This window comes from Xenopus laevis, chromosome 9_10L, assembly GCF_017654675.1.
Source record: "Xenopus laevis strain J_2021 chromosome 9_10L, Xenopus_laevis_v10.1, whole genome shotgun sequence".
NCBI classification, from domain to species: Eukaryota; Metazoa; Chordata; class Amphibia; order Anura; family Pipidae; genus Xenopus; species Xenopus laevis.
This window is the reverse complement of record NC_054387.1, coordinates 123,015,883-123,040,923: the sequence shown is the minus strand read 5'-3', so window position 1 is coordinate 123,040,923 and position 25,041 is coordinate 123,015,883. Positions and strand designations below refer to the sequence as shown.

The 25,041-nt window shown below is 40.9% G+C and overlaps 1 protein-coding gene across 2 annotated transcripts in view; it reads left to right on the top strand.

The window, feature by feature from the left end:
• The first annotated feature begins 962 nt into the window (after positions 1–962).
• arhgdig.L (Rho GDP dissociation inhibitor (GDI) gamma L homeolog) overlaps positions 963–25,041 on the top strand; it is a 55,180-nt gene continuing 31,101 nt past the window's right edge. Inside the window, exons 1-2 of one of the 2 annotated variants that reach the window (XM_018234039.2) lie at positions 963–1,117; positions 12,314–12,404. The gene's annotated coding sequence lies outside the window, so the exon portion shown is untranslated. 2 annotated transcript variants of the gene reach the window in all.

Genomic DNA, 25,041 nt, shown 5'->3' with positions numbered 1-25,041 from the left:
ATTAATAGGAAAAAAATGCAAGAATATAGGAAGGCCGGTATTTTTTTCCAGAAAAGGTGGCAACCCTACCATATTTAATGTCGGAGTTTCATAAATAGACTTGCGACGTTAATTGTGCTTTTACTATTTGTTATTTTTGGGGATACATTTTATGATTTGCTTTCAGGGATGCACCGAATCCAGGATTCGGTTCAGGATTCAGCCAGGATTCGGCCTTTTTCAGCAGGATTCGGATACGGCCAAATCCTTCTGCCTGGCCGAACTGAATCCGAATCCTAATTTGCATATGTAAATTAGGGACGGGAGGGAAATCATGTCACTTTTTGTCACAAAACAAGGAAGTAAAAAATATTTTCCCCTTGCCACCCCTAATTTGCATATGCAAATTCAGATTTGGTTCGTTATTCGGCTGAATCTTTCGCGAAGGATTCAGGGGTTCGGCCTTATCCAAAATAGTGGATTCGGTGCATCCCTATTTGCTTTATAAATCAATATTAAACCATATTTAATATTCATATTAATAAAAAAGATAATACTGAAAGAGTGTACTGGTTGATATATATAAGGACAAAGGACACACATTGTTCTCCAGTTTATGAATTAGAAGGTGTGAAAGGCAACTGTATGGGGTGTAAAATCAATGACTGCAAGTCTAACATCTCTCATGAAAGTCATTTTATTCTCCTCAGACTTCCGGGTTTGCCAGGGGCCCCATTTCACTGAGGTCACAATAAAAACAGTTAAGAGTGAAAAAAAAGTGAAGCCCTGAGGACTGTGGTGGAAAAAGTGAGTGTGACAGAACAAGCCCTGTTGAGCCACAAACCCCCTATTTCCCTTGTTGCCACCAATGAACAGAGCGCTGCCCCTAGCCCTGCGTGAGTGTGAATGCCGAGCTTTGTCACAGAGGCAGCTCCCCACTTCCTCTCTCTCTTTCTCTCTTCCCACCTCCCCTCGGTTCCGGACGTTCATTGGCGGCAAAGTGCGCGGCTCTGGCTGCTGATTGGCTGCTGAGTGCTCCCTCTTCTCCTGTGCGAGGCGAGCCTGTTAGTGAGCCGCTTGCAGCGCGCAGTACTGCGGGAAGTCGGACTGTTCCGGGGGAAATCGTCTTAGTTCTAAGGTAACGGGGCAACTGTGGGGTCGGAAAGTAGGGGATACCCAAGGGGGTCGCTAGCTGGGGGGCTGATGAGTAGCTGCGGGGCCCTGTAAGCCGGCTATGGCCATAGATGAGTAGAATGGAGCCTACAAGGCGTGGCTCGAACTAACTTTCACCCAACACGTTGTTACATGAACAAGCCCTTCCATTTACCGCTGGAAAGGAATGTGTATGTCTTCAGCTTTACAGTCTGTATAAAACACTGGCTCAAGCTCTTCCCTTTCTGCTCTTACTGGACTACAACTCCCAGCATCCTTAGCAGCACAATACTAGCCGGCTCTCAATCAATAGCAGAGCCTGACCTCATAGAATCTATAGCAGAGCCTGAGCTCATAGGATCTGTAGAAGAGCCTGAGCTCATAGAATCTGTAGAAGAGCCTGAGCTCATAGAATCTGTAGAAGAGCCTGAGCTCATACAATCTATAGCAGAGCCAGTAATTCTCAGTAAACCAATGAATACTGTATAGGCCTGTTCCACAGCACTTTGAGGGGTGATAACCGGCACAATTGCCCCCAGGTGTAAGTTTAGTGAACACTACAATCCCCAGCTTGGATCCTGGGAGTTGTAGTTCTGAAACACGTAGCTATTAGGTATATATATATATATATATATATATATATATATATATATATATATATATATATATATATATATATATATATATATATATATATATATTGCGGTTATACATGGTATAAGGCAAGAGGTGTATTTGCACAAGTGCCTGACAAATTCATTTGGAGAGAGTCCATCCATTCAGGTAGAAGTACCTACAAAACTGCTGCCAAGTACTGTTTGTTTGAACAGCATCTCCATGGAGCGGTCATTGAAGCAGGAGACAGAAGCCAGCGTGTGTGTCTTATGCCATTGCCCACCATGTGTCTCATTTCTACATACGTCAGTTGTGCATTGAAAGGATTGTGAAACTGTCCTAAATTTAACTGTGCAACGTCCCATAGACTGAGCACTGGGGAAACTCCATTGTTCCACATATTTCACGATGAAGGGCCCCATGACCATTATTACAGCCATAACTGCTGCACAAACTGCTAACTGGCTGGTGGCCAAGCCCTCCAGCCACCGCTGCAGACTCTACTGGCATTCAGTCCGGGCATGTCTTCCTGTGGATCCGAAAAAAAACAACAAATTTGGCCGGAAGGCAACTCACCCCTGACACTGCTTTCTTAACCCCTGCTGGAATGGCAAGCTTGTTATGTAGGAAATATAATTTATTTTTGGTATGACGTATTGAGAGGGGCTTACAGTAGACGTCTGTCCGTTGCCATACTGTTCTGTGGTCTGCACTGAATATAAAGGGGAAATAAAGCACTAGTAAGTTTTGTGGATAACTATCATTTTCTTTAACATTTAATGAATATATGTTGAGTATTATTTCTTTTACTACTTCTTAACTTGACTGTTACTGTTACTTTTAGCCATCTTATGGCCGGCACCACTCGCATTGTGATATCGCTGTTTATTGTGACATCGCATCAGTTGCTCAATTTGAGTTGAGCAACTCCCCCCCCCCAGTCCTGTATGTGCTTGCTTCCTAGCCAGCCAGTTGTTGCTGGGGGTGTAGTTGAACTATAATTGTGGCCAATAATGATTGAAGAAACAGTGCTGGTGCCTTGGACACCGTTTATAAGTGTATGTGCCACCGCCGGTGCACTCAACTTGTTGTTTTGATGTATTAGGCCGCTGGTGAGGGAGGGGGGTACTGGTGCCTGTTGTGTTACACTTCTTTAATCTGGGAGTGGTTGCCCCCATGATGTCACTGCTTTTAACTGGATCATGTATTTACAGACTGGAGTCTTGCTATACAGAGCAGAAGGGTCATATTTGTACATAGGAGCTATGAGTCATGTGATTACTAGACAGGATACTCTGCACAGCAAGCAGAAAAACAGGAGACCATAACTTTTTTCCTATATCCTACCTCAATTTTACCTCATTTGACACACTTTTTCCAGGTCTTGTTATACTTTTACCATATGAAATTGATCGTTCAAATTCTTGTGGCAGAGTCTGTCGGCAATAGCTGAGGCAACTATCACCTGATAAACAATAGCACAAGCTCTTGCTGGAGATTGCAAGCCTGTATGCCATCACCCTTAATTGTCAGATATGAACCTCATTGGTTTTTAGTTAGAAATTTGCACAAAGGAAATATGATGTAGTTGTACCGATCAGGAAACAAAGCTGGCCCCAATGGCAGTAGGCCTACATCCATTGGCCAATAAACTGTCACCAAGAGCAGGCGATATTTGCCAATGTATAGCCAGCTTAAAGGGGTGGTTTGCCTTTAAGTTAACGTTTAGTATGTTATAGAACGGCTAATTTTAAGCAACTTTACAGTTGGCCTTAATCTTTTATTTATTTATTTTTTTAATAATTTGCCTTCTTTTCTGACTCTTTTCAGCTTTCAAATGGGGATCACTGACCCCATCTAGAAACAAATGCTCATTAAGGCTACAAATGTATTGTTATTGCTAATTGTATTATTCCTCTTTCTATTCAGACCCTCTTTTATTCATATTGCAGTCTCTTATTGATATCAGTGCATGGTTACTAGGATAATTTGGACCCGGTTGATATCAGTGCATGGTTACTAGGATAATTTGGACCCTAGCAGCCGGATTGCTGAAATCTGAAAACTAAAGAGCGGTTGAATAAAAAGCGAAATAACTCAAAAACCGCAAATAAAACGAAAACCAATTGCAAATTATCTCAAAATATCACTCTCTACATCATACTAAAAGTTAATTTTGAAGGTGAACAACCCCTTTAAAGTTATATGTTTTTGAATGCTGTTGGTTGCTCCAGTGCAGGTTTTTAGAGATATTGCCACTGATATGGCAAGCAGTAGGTGAGACGGGGAGTCCCATTTATGAAAGTCCGAATTTATCTCAATGTTTTCTGAAAAGAACTCCAACCAAATCCGCACTGTTTTTTCTCCTTATTTATTAAGACTATCCTGAAAATTTTGTTTGCGGGGAAAAAACCCCCCAAAAAATGTAAGAATTTTTCGGATTTTCCACCCGATTTTTCAGAATTCAGATTTTTGTCCAGAAACGACAAAATCTTCAGATCATTGCACAAAACCCAGCGCAGATAAAATATCTTTGGGACCTCTCTCATTGACTTTTTTGCAACCATGGCAGGTCTGAGATGCCGGATTTTCGGATTCTGTCTTTTTCCATCCTTGGGGTATAATAAATCGCCAAAAATTGGTGTTTTTTTGGTCAGTGGCAGGGCCCTTTTGTGATGTCACCTTAGTGTCCAGGAAAAAAATGTAAAGGCAAGAGGGCTTGGGTAACCTGTACAGTGTGAGCCCGACCTCAGCTGATCTTTAGCCGCATTGAGGCAAATTATTTTAACATCTGGCCAGGAATAGGGAAAATTGGCCAGCACGGCAGGACTCGGCCCACTCTCTTTTTTGACTTGTTTTATTTGTGCCCCATCTATAACAAGGTAAGGAGTGTATGAGAAGCACATATAGTGGGCGTGTGCACCGCGGTGCAATTCTTCTCCTTATGTTTCCAGTGATTAAGTATGTGCGTGGGAGGGTTTGTTTTATTAAGGGAAAAGCAAAGTAATTGGATTCTGTATTTGCAGTCGTTGGCACCTGCTGGCACCTCGGGTGAAGGAGTTTTGTGTGCTGCAAAGGGAAATATTTAACACCTCGGCTGTAGAATATTCATGTCTGAGAAGCAAGAAGTGAGGAAAAGGAGAGAGACATATGTTTGTTCTGAAAATGGTAGATTGCAGCTTCTTTGTGGCTTCTTTGTGCTACTTTGTTGTAGTCCATCCGAGGCTTGGCTAACCTGTAAAATGTATCCTTAGAAACAGAACTCGTGATGTCATCAGCTGTAAGTGATGTCACTTGTCTCACATGACTGGTTGAGATTAAAAAAAAAATGCAGAGGTCATGGAACCCCGCCCCCATGACTTTTAATATTGTTGTGCTTTATCAATTGTGTACATTGTGACATCAGCCATGCCAAGAACAGTTATCTGACCCCGTCTGATATTTTATAAGGATGTAAGGAAGGCGTTTTAGAGTTCAGTGAGCAGCAGAAAGGTACAAGTTTGTAGACCAGGCCATTGTTGCAAAGATAAAATTCTGGTGCTTCGAGTTGTCAACAGTTGCAGGTTGCCCCACCCTTCTACACAGACCGCTACTCTTTAAGGCTGTTTCAGGTGCTTTTCCTGAATTAGCCGATTGGCTACTTGTAAGGGACTATATGACACCACAGGAGGGCAATGGGGAGGATACGGAAGGCTGTGCTTGCGGATTAGTTTACACACGGCAGAAACTGCAGGAAAAGGCATTAACCCGTTTCTAGAATCTGGAGAGGGAGTAGCAAAGTAGTAGGGATTTAAGTAGACATTCCAATTAGACAAACACAAAGAGACAACTGTATGGATGTCAAGGAAAGTCTACACCTTTTAATTGTTCTTCTGCCTATGGAACTGAAAGGGGAACTACCAATTCTGATGAATAACCAACCAGCAGATACTTTGTATCTGAATAAGTGTCACATCAAAGAATCGTAACAAATTGGAATATACATATCAGGAAATTTCACCCCTTTACATGTTTTACCTTGAGCCGCCATTTTGTAATGTGTGTCTCTCTCACAGAACACCTGACAGGAAATGCTGCAGGCTTTAACCATAACAGGAAGAAGGGTGGAAGTAAAAGAACCCCCCTGTCTATTTGTTGGGTGATGTAATCTATCATGTTAGCGAACCTTAGCGATACATTTTATAACTTAAAATGGCAGTGTGTCAATATGGGATTATCCAATGGCACATATGTTTTTTTTAACAAAAAGGTTTTATTGATATGAAACCGTTTTACATAGGGGCAGTTTTATGTGATCTATTTTGATAGTGACTTGCACTGTTCAGGGGTATAGTCAAATGGAGACCCAGTGCATTTACTGCCTCAGAAAAATCAGGTGCTTAGTGACCTGGGCGTGTGAGTTCATTTGGAAAATCGATCCGGAGAGTTTAACATTGTCCAGACTTCTCAAATAGTTCTCAGCGAAGTGAAAACTCTGGGGATAGGCTTGAGGGAGTGATACATTGGGCACTTTTGGTATATGTTATCTCTGTGTGTGGCCTGTAACTTTAAGATACAACATACCCCTCTGTTTATAGGTCATCTTTATTGTCTGCACATTGTCCCTAAGGTAGATGGCAATGAAGGGGAGTTTATTGTGTACCTAATACATGTATGGGACCTGTTATCCAGAATGCTTGGGATCTGGGGTATTATGGATAACTGATCTTTCTGTAATTTGGACCTTCATGCCTTAAGTTTACTAGAAAAGTATGAATAAACCCAAATAGGCTGGTTTTGCTTCCAATAAGGATTAATTATATCTTAGTTGGGATCAAGCACAAGCTACTGTTTTATTATTACAGAGAAAAAGAAACTCCGTTTTGAAAATTTGGATTATTTGGATAAAATGGAGTCTACGGGAGATGGCCTTTCCGTAATTCGGAGCTTTTTGAATAACGGGTTTCCAGATAATGGATCCCATACCTGTACCACGCTTCTCTGCATTTCCATGTGAGCAGGAGCTGCCCTATTTGTTTTCTTGAAGGAGACGTATAGGATAAATGAAACCCCCTAATTTTGTAGGAAATAGTAAATTGTGCTCGTGCTGGTTTTACTTTTGGCTGTAAATTAACATTGTCTTCAAAATTAGCCCCATTATTGGAGCTCCCCATAGATTTCTGGTCCCTGTTTTAAATGAGGGGTGGGCGTGTCCTAACGGTTCCTGCCAGAAGCACAGTAGGAGGGGGACAGCCAATCACAGACCTCCAGTCACACAAGCACAGACAGGCTTCAGTTCCCTATAGGGTCCTGCTAGCTGCTGATTGGTTCCTGTCCTACAGTGCAGTGAGCTGAAAGCCGCTGGCTCCCCTGCACAGTAGTGATGTGTGGGCCGGCCCAATACCTGCGAGTTCGGGCCAACCTTGCACGCTTCTTTGCGGCGGGTGGGTGCGGATTGAGCTCTTCTCCTGCTCTCCCCGCCCGCCACCGTCAAATGCTGTCTTCCGACTACAGGGTTTGTCTTTTATAGAAGCTGCACCTGCTTGCCCCGCCCCTTTTGTGATGTCATTGGCGGGCAGGTCGGCGCGGGTCTATAAAAGCAACCCGGAAGAGCGGATGTGGGAGGGCGCAGGCTAACGGAGGGCAGGTTAGGGTCAGGTGCGTGTTGGGGAAATCCAGACCCACACATCACTACTGCACAGCCTGGGAATGGAGGCAGCAGGAAGTGGAACAGATGGGCGGGACTAGTAGGGATTTTGCAGAAATTTTCAATAAAGTAACCAGAAACACAACTTTTTAAAGCACATTCCTTCTATATTTAAAAAAGTTTCATGCACTGGCACATTATTGTTTTTTTATATAGCATGTCCCCCTTTAACTAAGGCATGTAGCGATAGTGAATGGTTTTATATAGGTCTAGTTACCCACAGCAACCAGTCATCATGCTAATGCTCCCAGTTTCTTAAACTTTGGTCCCCAGATATTAACCATGATTGTATGTTGAAAACTGCCGGGAGCTGTAGTTCAGGAACAAATGGAGATGCAGGGTTACGAGGCCTGCATGTGTGAGAATAGGAGCTCTAAGGACGTTCAGCTGCAACATCATGTAGGTTTGCATGCACAGGGCAAAGATACAGGTGCACAGTGATAAATATAGGTAAAGACACTTCATGCAATACAAGCCAGGCACTGTCCTAAAAACTGGTTTTTCTGGTTTCCTGGTAGCCACTGTTTATATTACAGGCACTTCTGTGTGCAGTGAATAAAGCTCGACATACACTTCAATATCTGCTTATTTGTTAAAGGGGTTGTTTACCTTTAAGTTAACTGTTAGTATGATGTAGAGAGTGATATTCTGAGATGATATGCAATTGGTTTTCATTTTATTTATATTTTTTAATTCAGCACCTCTCCAGCTTGCAATTTCAGCAATCTGGTTGCTAGGGTCCAAATTACCATAGCAACTGCATCGATTTGAATATGATACTATAATATAAATATTAAGATGACTAATACAAAGTAGCATTTGTTTTTAAATGGGGTCAGTGACCCCTATTTGAAAAATGGAAGAGTCTGGAGATGAAGGTAAATAACTAAAAAGCTATTTAAAAAAAAAAGGCCAATTGAAAATTTGCTTAGAAGTTGCTTAGAATTAGTTAAACGTTAACTTCAAGTTAAAGCACACCTTTAATACTTCCTAATTTCCAAGTGATTTTCAGACTTTAAAAGTAAGCCCATATATTTGGGGTTAAGAACCCTTCATAATTTTGTAGAGAGCTGGTCACTTTTCCCCCACTAAAGGATGGTCCGGTGTCAAGCATAAACCTCCTTGCCCCGGGCATGAGCATGCTCAGTTTGCTCCTCTTCCCCCCCCCTCCTTCTCTACTTTAATCTGAGCCCAGAGCTATAAGTGAGCAGGGAGAGACTCAGTCAGGAAGTGATGTCACACCAAGCTAATATGGCAGCTGCTATCCTAAACAAACAGAGAGCTTCTAGATCTTTTTACTCAGGTATGGTAAAACATTCTACAGAATACATTAATAGCATTCTAGCTTGCACTATCGCATCGAATCTATTGGCAATAAAATCCCTACGTAGCTTTCCTACTCCTTTAAAAGGATGGTTCACATTTAAGTTAACTTTTAGTATGTTATATAATAGCCAATTCTAAGCAACTTTCCATTTGGTCTTCATTATTTATATTTATTTTTTAATTATTTGCCGCCTTCTGATTCTTTCCAGCTTTCAAATGGGAATCACTGACCCCATCTAAAAAAAAACAAATGCTCTGTAAGGCTACAAATGTATTGTTGTTGTTGTTACTTTTTTTTTTTACTCCTCTTTCTATTCAGGCTTCTCCTATTCATATTCCAGTCTCTTATTCAAATCAATGCATGGTTGCTAGGATAATATGGACTTAGCAGCCAGATTGCTGAAATTGTAATAACTCAAAAACCGCTAATAATAGAAAATGAAAACAAACGCAAATTATCTCAGAATATCACTCTCTACATCATACCAAAAGTTAACTAAAAGGTGAACAACTCCTTTAATGAATTTTACCTATATGGGTTATATAAAGTGTCACTTGCTGCCCTGCAACATATGGGCCTAGCTACTTCTTTCCAGTCGTGTGATCCTCTCGGCTGAACGAGTCCAAAAGGCAGTGGTACCCTGTTCTCTTAGCATTCATTTGCATAGAAAAGCCTATAAGAAAAGCAAAATACCTGTTTATAGTTGCCCTTTAGCCTTTTTTTAATTAATCTGCCGTGAATGTAAAGCAACAATTAGCAATTTAGATGAGGACCACTGAATGTGCCCAACTGTCGGTTCTGCAGACAAGTCTGGAAGGAGGAAGAATAGAGACTGTATTGCTTCTTTCTGCAGCTGGGAATACAGGCAGTTGTTTTTTCAGATGTTGCCGCCGCCCTGTGAGACTGCTGCTCGCTCCATGGGAATTACTGTCCTTGGTGCTCAGCCCGCACCGGAAAATGCCCCCGGGGTAACTGCAGGCTACGCACCCGGATGAAACGCGCAGGTGCTGCTCAAATGCCTTGTTTGTTCACAGACACAAAAAACGAAAATAGAATTCCTCTCTCGCTGTCGTCTCTTCTCTGCGGCTCGTTTAATGGGTCTGGCAGATCCCGGCCTCTGAACCGACAGATGCACAGGACCCGGCACTTGCAATAAGTGGCAAAAACTCTTTTAGTGAGAACAAAAGCGTGTGGGAAACTATGTTGAAATGTTTCTAAAGGGGTGGTTTAATTTTAAGATAACTTTTAGTATGTTATAGCAACTTTTAATTTTTTATAGTTTTTTAATTATTTGCCTTTTTCTTCTTTCCAGCTTTCAAATGGGGATCGCTGACCCCATCTAAAACAAACAAATGCTTATCTTTCTATTCAGGTTCTCTCATATCCATATTTCAGTGGTTGCTATTGTAATTTAGACCCTAGCAACCAGATTGCTGAACAAAATGCTAAATAAAAAAACTTCGAAAAATAAATGCTCTGTAAGGCTATACATTTATACGTATTGCTACTTTTTTATTACTCGTCTATTCAGGCCTCTCCTATTCATATTCCAGTCTCTTTTTTTTTTAAATCAATGCATGGTTGCCAGGGTAACTTGGACCCTAGCAACCAGATTGCTGAAATTGCAAACTGGAGAGCTGCTGAATAAAAAGCTAAATAACCCAAAAACCACAAATAACAAAAAATGAAACCAATTGCAAATTGTCTCAGAATTTCACTCTCTACATCATTCTAAAAGTTAATTTAAAGGGGAACAACCCTTTTAAACTTCTACTGTAATACACATGGACATGGCAAAAAAAAACCTAGAAAGTTGTCGCTGCTATGGAGAGCTCCATGGCCACACCCCAAATGAAGAGCATCACACCCCTGGGCTGAAGCCCGCAGCTGCTTGTTGTTTAATATTGGGTTATAATATCAGAGAGAGAGACAATGAAAGCTCAGGTAAGGCTGAAGCTGCAGTCTACGAATGTAACACTTTCAAAGAAACTGGGGAGGGTTGGGGCAAACCAAAGTCTTGTCAGGTTTATTCTTAAATTAAAAGGATCTTATTCTTAGGGATGCACCAAATCCAGGATTCGGCCAGGATTTGGCTTTTTTTATGTGTAAATTAGGGGTGGGGAGGGAAATCGTGTGCCTTTTTGTCACAGAACAAGGAAGTAAAAAATGTTTTCCCATTCCCACCCAGGGTTGGCACCTGAAATGATGGTTGATTCCAATGTTATTAATAGGGGAAAAAGATAAATATATAGGAAGGCCGGTATTTTTTTCCAGAAAAGGTGGCAACCCTATTCCCACCCCTAATTTACATATGCAAATTAGGGTTCGGATTTGGTTCGGTATTCGGCCGAATCTTTTGAGAAGGATTCGGGGGTTTGGCCAAATCCAAAATAGTGGATTCGGTGCATCCCTACTTATTCTTAAAAGAAAATCGCAGCAGTCAAATTCAGACCCCAAGTAAACTGAAACAACAATCGTTCCCCCACTCTGTACTTTTTTTGTTTTGTTTTTTCAGAAAAGAATTCAGTTAAGACAAGTTTCGGCCTGATTGGCCAGAGTCGAGGAATTCTTTTTTTTTTTTCAGCTCATCAAGTCAGTGCTTCGGCTTGTGACTTTTACATAACAGCAGACTGGCAAAACATCAGATGCTTGTGCCCAGAGTGGGGGGATATATATATATATATATATATATATATATATATATATATATATATATATATATATATATATATATATATTTATATTTAATTTTTAATTCTTTTAAAACTAAAAATTTAATTTCGCTTAAAGGGATACTGTCATGAGAAAACGTTTTTTTTTTTTAAAAAAACAGTTAATAGTGCTACTCCAGCAGACTTCTGCACTGAAATCCTTTTCTCAAAAGAGCAAACAGATTTTTTTTTTATATTCAGTTTTGAAATCTGACATGGGGCTAGACATATTGTTAGTTTCCCAGCTGCCCCAGTCATGTGACTTGTCCCTGCACTTTAGGATGGAACTACTTTCTGGCAGGCTGTTATTTCTCCTACTTAATGTAACTGAATCAGTCTCAGTGGGACTTGGCTTTTACTATTCAGTGCTATTCTTATATCTACCAGGCAGCTGTTATCTTGTGTTAGGGAGCTGCTACCTTGTTACCTTCCCATTGTTCTGTTGTTAGGCTGCTGGGGTGAAAGGGAGGGGGAGGATATCACAACAACTTGCAGTACAGTAGTAAAGAGTGACTGAAGTTTATTAGAGCACAAGTCACATGACTGGGGGCAGTTGGAAAACCGACAATATGCTGGGAAATTGACAAAATGTCTAGCCCCATGTCAAATTTCAAAACTGACAACTGTATAACAAAGCATTCTGTCCCAGTGACTGCACAGATCCTATCTGATCCCCATTATAAGCAGCAGCCCTGTCCTGCATTATGGCCGACATTGCAGCTCTCTTTTAAAACATTTAACATTCAGACCACAGTGGTCAAATATATTAGTACACTCTTCGCAGAACAGAAAACCATGCAGTTTTTAGATAATCGTGTTTTTTTTTTGTTTTGTTTTTTTAAGGCCTTGTCTGTACTCGACTGCCACTCCAGTACTCAGAGAATTTAACCTGCTCTACAGCCTCACCCTTTCAGCAGATTCACCTCCAAACTATGTAAGGCATTCATTTCCAGAATTACAAAATTTAGGAGGTAGGGCAGTAACAAAAACAAAAACCTATACTTCTGATTGTCTTTGCAGTCGCAGGGAGCACAGAGATAAAATAAAATACTTTGCTCCATGTTGATACAAACGTGTGAATAACTCAGACTGCAGTTTCAGCCTTGCAGAACATTTTATTGTTCTCTCTGTTTATAAGTTTTCTTATCACCTCCCAAAAGACTTACCGCGGTATTATATCCTCCTACTGGATATAGAGGATGGAGTATGATATGGGGTGTGACCAAGTGGTTGACCTTGACTTTTCTGGGCATATTACTAGTAGGAAGCACCCCCTTAAGCTGGCACATGTACTAATAATATTTTATTTTATACAATTATCGGTTACACCATGTCAGCCAGTGCCTATAATGAGTGGCCGCCTGTTGGCCAATGACAACAGGCTAAAGAGTGCATACTGATTGGCCCGTTTATGGATGCCTTTAGTCTGATTATAGCTGATACAGGTATGGGACCTGCTATCCAGAATGCTCAGGAGCTGGGGATTTCTGGATAAGGAATCTTTCCTTAATTTGGATCTCCATACCTTATATCTACTAGAAAATCATGTAAACACTAAAGAAACCCAATAGGCTGGTTTTGCTTCCAATAAGGATTAATTAAATCTTAGTTGGGATCAAGTACAGGCTACTGTTTTATTATTACAGAGAAAAAGGGAATCATTTTTAAAGACAGGCTTCCGGTAATTCATAGCTTTCTCTATAATGGGTTTCCAGATAATGGATCCAGTACCTGTGCGTGTGTGTATCACATTTGAGCAAAGCCAGAGGTGCACGATCACTGATTTCTCATATATGCGAAAGCAGGATCAGCTCTCTCTGTTGATTGTGATTTATTTCACATAAAGTAGCATTTTATCCGACGTTTCGAGGATCCTTGAAAAAGGTCCCCCATGAGGGACTGTAACGTCTGATAAAATGCTACTTTATGTGAAATAAATCACAATCAACAGAGGGTGCTGATCCTGCTTTGTACATGTACAGGTATGGGACCTATTATCCAGAATGCTGGGGACAATGCTCGGGACCTGGGGCTTTCCGGATAACAGGTCTTTCCATAATTTGGATCTTCATACTGTCAGTCTACTATAAAATCATATAAACATGAAATAAACCCAATAGGCTGGTTTTGCCTCCAAAAAGGATTAATTATATCTTAGTTGGAATTAAGTACAAGCTACTGTTTTATTATTACACAGAAAAAGGAAATCATTTTTAAAAATTTGGATTATTTGATTTTAATGGAGTCTATGGGAGACGGCCTTTCCGTAGTTGGGAACTTTCTGGATAACGGGTTTCCAGATAACGGATCCCATACGTGTGTGTGTGTGTGTGTGTATATATATATATATATATATATATATATATATATATATATGTATATATATATATAAATATCTATATCTATCTATATCTATCTATATCTATATATATACAGTGGTGTGAAAAACTATTTGCCCCCTTCCTGATTTCTTATTCTTTTGCATGTTTGTCACACAAAATGTTTCTGATCATCAAACACATTTAACTATTAGTCAAAGATAACACAAGTAAACACAAAATGCAGTTTTTAAATGAGGGTTTTTATTATTTAGGGAGAAAAGAAATACAAACCTGTGTGAAAAAGTAATTGCCCCCTGAACCTAATAACTGGTTGGGCCACCCTTAGCAGCAATAACTGCAATCAAGTGTTTGCGATAACTTGCAACGAGTCTTTTTACAGCGCTCTGGAGGAATTTTGGCCCACTCATCTTTGCAGAATTGTTGTAATTCAGCTTTATTTGAGGGTTTTCTAGCATGAACTGCCTTTTTAAGGTCATGCCACAACATCTCAATAGGATTCAGGTCAGGACTTTGACTAGGCCACTCCAAAGTCTTCATTTTGTTTTTCTTCAGCCATTCAGAGGTGGATTTGCTGGTGTGTTTTGGGTCATTGTCCTGCTGCAGCACCCAAGATCGCTTCAGCTTGAGTTGACGAACAGATGGCCGGACATTCTCCTTCAGGATTTTTTGGTAGACAGTAGAATTCATGGTTCCATCTATCACAGCAAGTCTTCCAGGTCCTGAAGCAGCAAAACAAGCCCAGACCATCACACTACCACCACCATATTTTACTGTTGGTATGATGATCTTTTTCTGAAATGCTGTGTTACTTTTACGCCAGATGTAACGGGACGCGCACCTTCCAAAAAGTTCAACTTTTGTCTCGTCGCTCCACAAGGTATTTTCCCAAAAGTCTTGGCAATCATTGAGATGTTTTTTAGCAAAATTGAGACGAGCCTTAATGTTCTTTTTGCTTAAAAGTGGTTTGCGCCTTGGAAATGTGCCATGCAGGCCGTTTTTGCCAATGTCTCTTTCTTATGGTGGAGTCGTGAACACTGACCTTAATTGAGGCAAGTGAGGCCTGCAGTTCTTTAGATGTTGTCCTGGGCTCTTTTGTGGCCTCTCGGATGAGTTGTCTCTGCGCTCTTGGGGTAATTTTGGTCGGCCGGCCACTCCTGGGAAGGTTCACCACTGTTCCATGTTTTTGCCATTTGTGGATAATGGCTCTCACTGTGGTTCGCTGGAGTCCCAAAGCTTTAGAAATGGCTTTATAACCTTTGAAATTGAACTCAGGTGTGATAAACCACAGTTAAGTTATTTTTTAACAAGGGGGGCAATCACTTTTTCACACAGGCCCATGTAGATTTGGAGTTTTTTTTCTCCCTTAATAACGTAAACCTTCATTTAAAAACTGCATTTTGTGTTCAATTATGTTATCTTTGACTAATAGTTAACGGTTTTTGATGAGCAGAAACATTTAAGTGTGACAAACATGCAAAAGAATAAGAAATCAGGAAGGGGGCAAATAGTTTTTCACACCACTGTGTATATATATATATATATATATATATATATATATATACCGGTATATATATATATATCTATATCTATATCTATATCTCTCTCTCTCTCTCTCTCTCTCTCTCTCTCTCTCTCTCTCTCTCTCTCTCTCTCTCTCTCTCTCTCTCTCTCTCTCTCTCTCTCTCTCTCTCTCTCTCTCTCTCTCTCTCTCTCTCTCTCTCTCTCTCTCTCTCTATATATATATACACATACATATACACAAGTCATTAATATCCTCTTAATTATATCCTTCTAAATGGTGCTTAGTGATGTCATTGTTTATAATTGTAGCTTAGCGATGTAATTTCTGTGTATTATATTAAAATAAAGTATGTAAGTGAAGATTCACCCTTTCATAAGCAACATTTCTTTTCACTTTTCTTTAAAGCATTAAACAAACAATATGGCAACTCCTATTTCTATATCTGAGGTCTCGGTAGTGAGGAATAGTTGGCCAAGTTGGGATATTTTACAAAGGAGAAGGGACGTGCTAACTGTATAAATATACAAGTGGACCATATAATAAGCTCTCTGATTATTTATTCACCAGTATGTCTTTTTGGCAGACACAATGGCGTCCACAGAGATTACAAGAAGCTGATCCAAGGACTGGTCAGATTGCCTCTTGGAGTCAGGAAAGTATTATTTCCCCCTCTGAGGCAAACTGGCTTTAGATGGGATTTCCTTCAAGTGGATCACCTAGGCAGTTTCACTTAGAAAACAAAGTCTAAACTTAATGGCCATGAGTCTTTCCTCAACCTCAGCTACTATGTTACATGTAGACACCCCAAAATGCAAATTGTGCAAATGAACTAGGGCTGCTGTCATTTCAGTTTCCATAGTTATGTATAGAAGGAATATTATGTGCAAGTGTGCATGTTTTTTATTTTTGTCCTAACACTGCCTGATGTATGGAGCAGAAATTAATCTTAAAATAGCCCATAGGGGGAATGTTTCGAAGTTTTTAACTTTAAGAGGAAATATATAGTCTTTTGTTAATAAAACATTATCTAATTTTTAAGTCCTGAGAGTGCGGACCTTTACTGAATAATTATTTAAAAATTTTGACTGCACCCAGGCAAGTTGAACCTAGTGACGAGAGTGCCGGCTCCCCCAAATAAATAAAAAAATAAAATAAAAAAATATATATATATATATATACCATAGATATATAGACATAGAACCAGTACCCGCATTCTTACCCGCTACTCGACCCGCAAGTACCTTATCCAGACCTGCGACCCGCTGACCATCAAGAATCAGCAAGTTCTGTCATTGTAAACCAGAAGTGATCTCATCGGAAGTAGGCGTGATCAGAAAAAAAGGAGTAACACAGGAAGAGCTGTCATTGTAACCGGAAGTGACATCATCGGAAGTAGGAGTTATCTGAAAATCGCTATTGGGAAGACCGGCAGAACTGCCGACACGCATCTATACCCACACCCAGAACTTCTACCTGCAACCCGCAGGGTACCTCAAGTTTTTGCGGGTACCCAACCCGTGGCAGGACTCTAACGCCCCTACTCCCTTTAACCAGATGTGCACAACAGGACAGGCTTCAGCAGAAGTCTTTCCCTGAAATATTCTATATTCAGCTACCACTTCGGCTGCTTTTATAGGCATGGTACAGGAAGCAAAATACACACCAGTTGTGTTACATACACTAAAATCAATGTAAAGGACTACTGAAAAATAGTAAAGCAATGCCAAACTAAATATGGTTGCCACCATTCCCAATATGGTTGTGTGATCGAATGAGGTGGGGCGGCGGCCATTGCTTAAGGCGGCAGTTTTTGCGGATTGGAGCACTGAACTGAAATGTCATGTCAGTGTCCTTTAGGTGCACTCTACATGTATTACCTGTATTACCTAGTGTCCCCTCTCTTCCTTAATTGGTCTAGTGGTCATATGAAGCAATGGAAACGTATATTGCTTTTTGAAAAAATTATCGTTCGCTTTATGGGCAGCTAGGTCCCTCTAATTCAAAAATGACACCTAGGGGCACATTTACTTAGCTCGATTGAAGGATTAGAATAACTTCGACCATCGAATTGGCTACTTCGACTCGAACGATTCGAACTAAAAAACGTTCGACCATTCGATAGTCGAAGTACTGTCTCTTTAAAAAAAACTTCGACCACCTACTTCGCCACCTAAAACCTACCGAGCACCGATGTTAGCCTATGGGGAAGGTCCCCAGTTTCTGATCGAAGGAAAATCGTTCGATCGATGGATTAAAATCCTTCGAATCGGTAAATCCTTCGACTTCGATATTTAACTTCGATGGTCGAATATCGAGGGTTAATTAACCCTCGATATTCGACCCATAGTAAATGTGCCCCCTAGTAATTCCATTTACTTTTCTGCTTGGCCTCTGTGTTTCATCATTGTGAACAGCAGCTACTGGAGCCAACCGGGGTCACATTTTTTTTGGTTTCACTGTATATTGCTTTGGAATTAAGGTTCGTAACCCCGGGATTAAACTGAGCAAGCTTACAAATGTTTAAAGAATTCAGTTCTTCCCTTGCTACATTGTGGGGGGGGGAAGAGAGAATTCTGGTCTTTCACTGCACTAATTTTACTCATACAAACTGTATAATTGGTTTGATTTACATGCACTTTGAAAAAAAAAATACGTTTCTGTTTTAGGAGCAAATGCAGGTATGGGTCGTTATACAGAAAGATGTGAATTACGGGAAGGCCATGTCCCATTTTAATTAAATAATTCAAATGTGTAAAAATTATTTCCTTTTCCCCTGTAATAATAAAACAGTAGCTTGTACTTGATCCTAACTAAGATATAATTGATCCTTATTGGAGGCGAAACCAGCCTATTGGATATTTTTTAATGTTTAAATGATATTTTAATAGGCTTAAGGTATGAAGATCCAAATTACGGAAAGATCCCCTTATAGAGAAAACCCAAGGTCTAGAGCATTCTGGATAACGGGCCATTTACCTTTACTATTTGTGTTTTGTTTTTTCTTTTTGAAACTAGTTTTTAATGTTTCTGGAGGATTATTTACTAGTGGAGCCCTAAATGATTAGTAATTTACTTGTATACCTCCCCCCCCCAATTTTGCAACAATGCACTAGTTTGAATAAGAGACTGGTATATTAATAGGAGAGGTCTATAAAAGAACGATGATTAATAAAAAGTAGCAATAACTTTAAATTTGAAGCGTCACAGAGCTTTTATTTTTTTAGATGGGTCGGTGACCCCAATTTGAAAGCCTGGCAAAGTCAAAAGAAGAAGAAGGCAAATAATTCAAAAACTATAAAAAAAAAATTGTGGACCAGTTTCAAGATAACTATTTTTTTCCCCCTTTACACGTTGTTTTTGGAAACTGTTGGAGTTCTGAAATCTTTCTCTTTGGTTTGTTTTCTATTTTGCTGAAAAATCCACAAAAATGAACAGAAGTTCCATTACGAATAGCCACGCTGGGGCATATTGTGCACAATAAAGCCAAGTGTTTGCAGGGAGTTATTTATGCAGCCATGTTTGTCACTGATAGGCTTTATTGGCTGCTGAAGCGGCTTTGTTTTCATGTTTTCATTTCCCAAACAATGCAAATGTCATGGATACCTTGCAGCCGATGAGGGGAATTTCTGTAGTGTCAACTAAGGTTGGAATTCAAGGCAAAGCATTTGAAGGCAGAGATACAAACTGCTATTTCGGGAGATTAGTCGGCCAGCAACAAATCGAGAGTCTTCTTCAGGCAACTAATCTCCCCAAATTGCCTTCTCGACGGCTAGAAGGTAAATCGCCGGCGGGGTGGCACTTTGAATGCTTCGTTTTCCGAAGTTGCCTCACTAGGAAGTGATCCAAGTGCCATCCCACTGGCGATTTAGATTCTAGCCGGCAGTTAGGCTTTTTGGGGAGATCAGTCACCCGAAGATGAAGCGATTTGTCGCTGGGTGACTAATCTCCCGAAATAGCAGCGTGTGTTTCTGCCATTAGAATGAGAAGATAGACAATGGTGGTCCGAGCCTTAAGGTAATCAACCACATTTAAGCATTGCAGCCATTTTGACTGCTCACGCAGAATGAGGGCGACCATTATGTCTCGTTGCAGTTTTACACTTAGGATAAAGGCACATACTAAGATTCGGGGAGATTTATTCGCCATCGACAAATTGCCTTTTCTTCGATCGACTAATCTCCCTGAAAAACCTTCCCGCCGGCTAGAATGTAAATCGACGGCGGGATGGCACTCAGAACACTGTTTTCTGAAGTCTCTCGAAGTTGCCTCACAAAGAAACTTTGGAGAATGTAGCGCTCTGAGTGCCATTCCGCCGGCGATTTACATTCTAGCAATCGGGAAGGCTTTTGAGGGAAATTAGTCGCCCGAAGAAGAGACGATTTGTCGCCGGTCGACTAAATCTCCCCGAATCTTAGCATGTATCCTTACCTTTATTGACACTATTCCAAATGTGCAGGGATTTGATAGGCATTTCATTAGTCTGCTCCCCGGCTCCTGCGTATATGTTTACTCGCTGGCTGGCAGCATTGCAGGTCTGAGGTGACACGGTGTGTCTTATTTAAATATAAAAACACTGACCATCTCTGTAAGAATCTTCCATTCATAAGCATAATGCCATACTAGGAAACTTGGGTCACTAGATGTCAGTCCTTTGCATGGTGCCCTGTCTGTGTGTCTATCAAGGCTTGTGGTGGTTCCTGACTGGTCGACCATGTCTAATCACATTGCTAATGATCATGCGTCAGCCTTCACGCAACTTCACAATGAATTGGCTTGTGCACATTTTGCACAGTGCGGACATTTTTCAGAAAGTTGCTTGTGACTTGGAAACATGGGAACTGTGGATTGTTGCCATAGAAATTTTTGAATGGTTTTCCGTTTCCTTATGCCACAACACATGAGTGGGAGCAAATGCTTTTGTCCAGGTCTGGACTGGAAATCAAAATAGGCCCTGGCTTTCCAAGTACACAGAGGCCCAAATAGTCCTCCACCAGCCCACTATATAGTGACTGTCTATGGGACCTTACAGCAGCCTCTCTGGCATTTGCCAGAACCCACAGTCTGGGCCTCTGCTTTTTTCTTTCGGGCTCCTCCATTGTCGAAACATGATAGGGAAAGAGGAAGAAAAGTGCTGAATCCAGCCGTTGAGTTATAATCTACATCACTGATAGTGAAAGGAGGAACTCCAAGTTGTAGGAGGAACTCGGAACTTCAAGTTTTGCTTAAACTGAGAATTTACTGGCCGCATTGCATTAGCCTGGACAGGAGACATGGGGCACATGTCGCAAGCAGTAAAGCCGGCCATAAACGTTAGGATTTTTAAAAGATCTTTGCTTTATCGTAAGATCAAGCTTATCTTGAAACGATCGGTTAAATATACAATTTGTCCATCAACTAAAAAGACCACTTCAAGCGATGTTGTCTAGTTGAAGCCAGGAAAACTGAGGGTCGCTGCCTGCTTGGCCCTGCAAACAATTGGACAATAGATAGATTTCACTGGGACTGATGTCGGACGAAAAATCGCTAGATGCACGATCATTCGATTCCCACTAACCTGATAATTTGACGGATTTGTCAGATCACACAAGAATTGGTCGTTCGGGAGAGAAAAATCTTAACGGCTATGGCCAGCTTTAATCTACTCTTCCCTGGACACTGGCAGTGCCGTGAATTGCCACTACTGCTTTCCAAAGTAGCCTGGGGTTACAAAGTCCCATCCCAGGAATTCTGTTAGATTGTTGAATTGTCTCTTGGAGTTGCAGTTGCCAACCGGGCGGTATTCGACCGGCTTAGCCGGTAAATCACCAGCTAGGGCCGGTATTACTAATTTACACACAATGTAACTGCCAGTAAATTTGTGAGTGGCTATCTTCTCCTCCCCTCCCTTAGGGTGGTGGCAGACGGGGAGATTAGTCGCCTAGCAATAAATATTCCCTACTTCGGCCGACTAATCGCCCCAAATCTTCCCGTTGGCAAGAATACAAATTGTCGGCAGGATGGCATACATTTCCAAAGTCACCCGAAGTTGCCTCTCGAGGAAACTTCGGACGACTTCAGAAATCCAAAGTGATTTGTATGCCATCCCGCCGGCTATTCATGTTCTTACCTGCAGGAAGGCATTTTGGGGAGATTAGTCGCCCAGAGAAGATTTATCGATGGGTGACTAATCTCCCCGTCTGCCACTACCCTTAAACTTTTCACTGCTAGAGGGATACTGTCATGGGGAAAAAAAATTTTTTCAAAATGAATCAGTTAAATAGTGCTGCTCGGGCAGAATTCTGCACTGAAATCCATTTCTCAAAAGAGCAAACAGATTTTTTTATATTCAAATTTGAAATCTGACATGGGGCTAGACATATTGTCAATTTCCCAGCTGCCCCAAGTCATGTGACCCGCCCATTTCCCTGCCCCTAACGTCATCAACCTGCCCATTCCCTACCCCTTGTAATGGCAACCCTACTTGTAATGCTGAGGAAATTTATAGCCCCGATAAGACTTTTTATCTGTAGTAAAACCAGGGGACTCTTTTACCTGAGTTTCTCAATTATTACTTGATTAAAATGCTTTTCATCTACGGTCATTGTGCATTTGGCGTGAAGCCATGCAGAGATGCAGCAGTTATTGTTTTCAACAGAAATTGAGTAACTTTTAGAATAACATCCCTACCCCTCATCTGTTCTTCACTTAGAAACGTCTGTACTCTCTACTCCTGCTAAATCCCTCACCCATCAAGCCCTTGGTCTTTCTTTTCCTTTTCTTATTCTCTTGGTTCTTACCGATATTTTTCCGCTTGGTCTTTCCTGTTCCACCCCACTTTACTTTTTTCTCCTTGCCCCTCCTTGGCTCACTCTTCTTCTGAAGATTTGGACGTTACTTTTCTTCTCTTTCTGCCATTCCATTAGGTTTTATCATATCCCCCCATAGTATGGTCCTCCTGAACCCATTGCATTAGTTGGACCTTTGAGTTTCTCCACCACTCAGTTTGGCTCTTCTTTACATTTTGACCCTCTTCCTTGTCCTTCCCCCTGGTCCCTCTATTTTCCATCCAAAGTTGTCCCTTTCCATCATCCGTGACCCATCCTTCACCTTCCTTAGCCAATAAGTCAGCCCTTTGTTTTAATTCCTACATCCCCCCCTTGACCCTCATTCTCCATAGGGCAGAGACATTCGTTGCAACAAATCTCTTCTTCTTCAGGGCGAATAATCTCCCCAAACTGCCTTCCCGCCGGTGATTTACATTCTCCGAGCGCTTCATTTTCTGAAGTCGCCCCAAAGTTTCCTCGTGAGGCAACTTCGGGCGACTTCGGAAAACGAAGCACTCTGAGTGGCATCCGGCCAGTGATTTACATTGTAGTTGGCTGGAAAGGCAGTTAGGGGAGATTAGTCGCCCCGAAGAAGAGATTTGTCGCTGGGCAACTAATCTCCCCGAATCTGACTGTGTGTCTCTGTCTTTAACCCCCCCACCTGGTGATTTTAATGTCATAAAAAACATGTCATTTTATTGTAAACCCCTGCCCCCAATATGTGCAATGTTGGAAAATGCCTCAATACACAGGAGTTCAAAAATCAAGCTGAATCATCAAAAAAGTGATTTAATTACAATCCCTAATAATTCCTTGGCTGCTCCCTGAAGTCAGTTTTTCCCTAGAAACAGTGTCTTTTCATCTCATAAATGGTTTAATTTCCATCAAATGTATTTTATGGTAATACTTTTTAATTAATGTTCTATCGTGGATGGCTAAAAAAGAGGCTTATTAATTCAGGAATCCAATTGCTGCAGTGGATTCTTCATTGTTACAGATGAGGTTTCAGCTTCGGTGGTTTGTCATTTGCATATTTATTACTGTAATTGCAACGAATTACCTGAATGCGAATAGAACAGTTTTCTTTGCACTTTACCCGTGGCCCAAGCCAACCTGATCCCTACCCGGAAGGCCATTATTACTTATATTCCTGTGCTTAGCCTGCTCCTATCGGATGCTACCATAGTGGTCGGAATGGGGTAAGTGGCAGTAAATATGCAATGGCAGGAGGAGGAATAGGGGGCATTGCTTGGTCTGCCCACAACCCACTAAAGTGATGTATCAATGGGTCATGTGACATCACACAGCGCTCTTTGTTTCTTATGACATCACTAAAGACCATGTGTTTATTCATATTTTTATTTTCTGTCATCTCAATTTGAAGTTTTATCAGCTTTTGGATAAAATCCTATTAATTCGTCAAAATTAATTTTACTATTGATAAATATCGTGAAGCCATGTTAACCATTTATGTTTCAAGAGTTTATGTGTAAAGAGCTGAAGTATGGTGCCATCTAGGGGCTGATTATTCTTATTCTTTTCTGTATCTAACAGGAGGACAGCTGCTATTTGTCAGAGCTGGTTGTATATATTATTTCTGATTACTTTTGGCCCAAATGGCCAAAGCCTATTTGAATGGAAATGAAATGGCAATAATAAGCCACAATTGCAGAACTTGATTTTAACCCCTTTCATAACCCCTCTCATTGTAGCTGTCCATTTAAAAGAATAGTACAGGTATGGGACCTGTTATCCAGAAAGCACGGGACCTGAGGTTTTCCGGATAACGGATCTTTCTTTAATTTGGATCTTCATACCTTGTCTATTAGAAAATTATTTAAACATTAAATAAACCCAATAGGCTGGTTTTGCTTCCAATAAGGATCAATTATATCTTGGTTTGGATCAAGCACAAGCTACTGTTTTATTACTATGAATAAAAAGGAAATAATTTTGAGTATTTTGTTTATGGGAGACAGCCTTTACATAATTTGGAACTTTCTGGATAACTGTTTTCCGGATAATGGATCCCATACCTGTACAGTATATCAAAGTTATCCTGAAGTAGGTTTACTTTAACCATGCTGGCAGATTCTGCTTTGCATTTGGGACACGTTGTATTCTTGGTGATGATTTTATACTCCTATAATAAGTTTAATGGGCCTTCCAGGTCTTGCAGAACTACAGATCCCAGAATCCTTTGAGTTGACCTTTTTAAAGGAACACTGTGAGTTGCGGTTCTGCAAGAATTAGTGCAGCTGATCTACTACCTATTGACTTCACTGGGGTATGAGCACAGAACCCCAGTACCCTCAGACGGTCCTGCAGAATTGTTCTTGGTACTAGTGATTCGGCGATCGACAAAAAGTGGTTGGTGTCTGGCCGTAACCCACCTTCTTCCAACCCAAAACCAACCTGACCCAGTATGATGTCCTTACTTGCAAAGTTGAGCCCAACCCACCCTCTCTGACATCACCAGAGGGAGCAGGAGTTTCTTGTTGATACCTATGCTACTCTGGGTTTTTTGCTCTGTTTTTGGAGCCTCGTATGGCTAAAACTGCTCCCTCCCATCAAGAGGCGTTTAAATATCAATGGCTGCCAGAGTGCCAACAGTAGAGTAATTGCCTGAAAAGGCACCTTTTGAATTAATGGAAATTGTAAGAGCTAGTGTGCATAGCAATGACGTCACAATGAATGTGAAGTTCACAATGGGCGTGACTGCATTCAGGGTTTAGAGTCCGTTTTTTTACTGACTGCACTGGCTTCTTACCCTGCCTTTACTTGGGCGATTCAGCTGAGAAACAAGAGAAAGCAACACCGAAAAGGATTAGACTGACCTAGAAAACCGGCTTGTTCTATAAAGAACTATTTTGTTCTCATCAAAGAAATTCCGTGTTATGTTGA